We start from the raw sequence: 4,362 nt of genomic DNA on the forward strand, positions 1-4,362 counted from the left end.
CAAACTGGACTAGGTCGATCCCCTAGTGGGGGAATTGTGGCAAGTGATGAATTTTGGAAGAAACATACTAAGGTACATTTGTTGCAAATTTTTATTTTGATGGTTCATATTGGTGTATCATGCACATAATACTTATCATTCTCCTTTACTTTGGGCAGGGACATGCTGCATGGAGGAAGCTTAAATATGGACCACCAGAGAACCTTTCTGAGCTTGAGATCATGTTCGAACATACTGCTGTAGATGGATCAACATCTTGTGTGGCAGGAGAACAAATGGATGATGAAGTCGATTTTGGAGAGGAGGGAGGAGATGAAGTCGATGTGACTCCCTTGAGTGTTAGCAACAAGAAAAGAAGCTCCAACAACACTGCAACAGTCATTAGTCCAAAGAAGAAAATCAAAAGTCCTATGGTGAGAATAATGAAGGGGATGTATGAAGAGATGAAAGAAACCAATGCAGCAGCACAAAAGGCAATGCAGGATAAGGTTGTGCAAGCGGAGAAGGTATTGCAGGAGAAGAAGGATTCCATTACCAAATGCATGTCCTTGGCTGTTGAGAGTGGGGCATTACAAGGAAGTGCTGAGCATTTCATGGCTGGTACATTGTTCGTAAAGGAAGAACACCGGCAAGTGTTCCTCACTATAACTACTAGTCCTGGGAGGCTAGCCTTTTTGAAGAGGTGGTGTCGGGCAAAGAATGTCGAATAGCTACATGTTTTGTTTGTTAGTGGGTTGTTCCTATTCTTTACTTATTACCATAGGCCTTCATGTAATGATGTCATATTTCTCTATATGGATTGTCCGTACCTTTAATATAAATGCACAACATTGATGACCCTATTTTATTTACTGGATTGTTCCTACCTTTCACATAAATGCACAACATTGATGACTCTATTTTGTTTGAATTTAATGTAGATGAATTGGTCAAGTGATGATTTATTTGAATATTCTTCAAGTGATGATGGAGTGGTTAGCTTGCATGGGAGTGATGTGGAGGACGACACAATTCAATTTGCAAGACAAACTTTGAAGCGGCATGCAGCTGTAGCGTGCATGATTGGTATGTACTATGAAGTGACTTTCTTGCAAAATAAAAAGAGGTCAGTACATGCAGAAGAAGGTGAGTCTGGTTATGATTGGACTATTCGAACTTTAAAAGACCCAATTGAGTGTTATAACATGTTTAGAATGAGTAGAGAACTGTTTTACAAGCTCCATGATTTGTTAAGGTCAATATATGGACTGAAGTCATCAGAAAAGATGTGCACTCTAGAATCTTTGGCGATGTTCTTATGGATGGTTGGTGCCCCACAATCTTTTCAACAAGCTAAAAATAGATTCAGAAGGTCACTTGAGACAGTTAGTAGGAGGTTTGATCATGTTTTGGAAAGTGTGTATAGGCTATCTGTTGATATTATTAAAGTGAAAGATCCAACATATAGTACAATTCATGCGAAACTACAAGAAGCACGCTTCTCACCACACTTTGATAATTGCATTGGAGCAATAGATGGGACACATATACCTGTCCAAGTGCCAGCTGCGAAAGTGCTTCAATGTGTCGGGCGTCATGGTTATTCTAGTCAGAATGTGTTGGCAATATGTGACTTTGATATGAGGTTTACATTTGTTGTTGCTGGTTCGCCGGGTTTCGTACATGACATGAGAGTATTCAATGATGCTTTAAACAAATATGATGACAAGTTTCCTCATCCTCCACTAGGTAACTAGAGAAATTTTAATCATGTTGATATTATTTTTACTTATCTTTGATACATGCTCATATCCGCTCATAACATTGTAGGTAAATTTTATCTTGTCGACTCGGGGTAACCAAACAGAAAAGGCTATCTTGCACCTTACAAGGGGACGAAGTACGATTTGCCAGAATTTCGTCAAGGTCCAAGACCACAAGGTAGCAAAGAACTATTCAATTACTACCATTCGTCTCTTCGCAATGTCATTGAAAGGTCTTTTGGAGTTTTGAAGATGAAATGGAGGATTTTATCAGCCATACCGACGTACCCATTAGAGAAGCAAAGTAAAATCATTCTGGCATGTATGGCTCTACATAATTTCATCCGAGAGAGTGCGTTGAGTGACCAAGAGTTTGATAAGTGTGATGAAGATGAAAACTATATGCCCATGCCGCCACAAAATCATCCTGGACAAAGCTGTGATAGCACTCAAGATACCGACATGAATGCCTTCCGTGACACTATATGTAATGCTTTGATCGGCGAAGTAGAGAAGATTTGATATTATATGATAATTTAATAATGTAGTTATTAATTTCTCATGGACAATGTAACTATGTTCTTCATTCGGATGAGATTTTCCTTCAAAGTTAACGATGTGTGCCCATCGTATTTTTTTCATACAATGATTAGTCTACAGTTTAAATTTGCCGGGAAATAACACGTTCGTACATGGCTAGTACAAATGTCTATCTATTCAAACTTGGCGCCAAGCAAACCAAATGGCAAGATGAATTAAAAAAATGACCGTTGCAAAAAAAACAGAGGGCAAACATGTCATTGCACAATTTAAAAGCTGGTTTACAGTTTATATAATCTGGCCTCCAAACATGCCCACCTAGATTATTTTTATAAACCAGTTTATATAATCTATGTTCATAAACCAGATTATTATAATCTATTATGGTTCCAAACAGGGCCTAACTCAGTGCCAAGCGCCAGTTTCTGTTTTTTCCAGGTTTTTGACCCCTTTCAGAGGAGGATTTTGTACGAAGTCCAAACGGAATGAAACTGCCAAAAAGATTTTTTCCGAAACAGAAAAAGATCGGGGAGACGGAGAATCAGGGCACGGGGCCACCATGGACCCCACAAGCCCTCATGGCGCGGCCAGGGGGCGCGGCCCCGTGGCTTGTGGGCTCCCTGAGGCTCCGTTGCCCTAGGTTTTGCGCCTATATATAACATAAAATTCCATAAAAAATCAGGAGATCATCGAAAGTACTTTTCCGCCGTCGCAAGCTTCTGTCTCCGTAAGATCCCATATGGGGCACGTTGTGGTGCCGTGCCGGAGGGGGGATTCGGATACGGAGGGCTTCTTCATCAACACCATGACCTCTCCGATGATGCGTGAGTAGTTCACCATAGACCCACGGGTCCATAGCTAGTAGCTACATGGCTTCGTCTCTCTCTTGGATCTTCAATACAAAGTTCTCCATGATCTTCATGGAGATCTATCCGATCTAATCTTCTTTTGCGGTGTGTTTGTCGAGATCCGATGAATTGTGGATTTATGATCAGATTATCTATGAATCTTATTTGAGTTTCTTCTCATCTCTCTTATGCATGATTTTATATCCTTGTAATTCTCTTCGAGTTGTGGGTTTTGTTTGGCCAACTAGATCTATGATTCTTGCAATAGGAGAAGTGCTTGGTTTTGGGTTCATACCATGCGGTGACCTCACCTAGTGACAAAAGGGGTAGCGAGGTACGCATCGTGTTGTTGCCATCAAGGGTAAAAAGATGGGGTTTTCATCATTGGTTTGAGATTATCCATCTGTTGGAATTATGCCCTAGAGGCAATAATAAATATAGTTATTATTATAATTCCTGTATCAAGATAATCGTTTATTATCCATGCTATAATTGTATTGAATGAAGACTTATATACATGTGTGGATACATAGACAAAACACTGTCCCTAGCAAGCCTCTAGTTGGCTAGCCAGTTAATCAAAGATAGTCAGGGTCTTCTGATTATGAACAAGGTGTTGTTGCTTGATAACTGGATCACGTCATTAGGAGAATCACGTGATGGACTAGACACAAACTAATAGACGTAGCATATTGATCGTGTTATTTTGTTGCTACTGTTTTCTGCGTGTCAAGTATTTGTTCCTATGACCATGAGATCATATAACTCACTGACACCGGAGGAATGCTTTGTGTGTATCAAACGTCGCAACGTAACTGGGTGACTATAAAGATGCTCTACAGGTATCTCCGAAGGTGTTCGTTGCGTCAGTATGGATCGAGACTGGGATTTGTCACTCCGTGTGACGGAGAGGTATCTCGGGGCCCACTCGGTAATACAACATCACACACAAGCCTTGCAAGCAATGTGACTTAGTGTAAGTTGCGGGATCTTGTATTACGGAACGAGTAAAGAGACTTGTCGATAAACGAGATTGAAATAGGTATGCGAATACTGACGATCGAATCTCGGGCAAGTAACACACCGAAGGACAAAGGGAATGACATACGGGATTATATGAATCCTTGGCACTAAGGTTCAAACGATAAGATATTCGTAGAACATGTGGGATCCAATATGGGCATCCAGGTCCCGCTATTGGATATTGACCGAGGAGTCACTCGGGTCATGTC

Source organism: Hordeum vulgare, chromosome 4H (assembly GCF_904849725.1).
Source record: "Hordeum vulgare subsp. vulgare chromosome 4H, MorexV3_pseudomolecules_assembly, whole genome shotgun sequence".
NCBI classification, from domain to species: Eukaryota; Viridiplantae; Streptophyta; class Magnoliopsida; order Poales; family Poaceae; genus Hordeum; species Hordeum vulgare.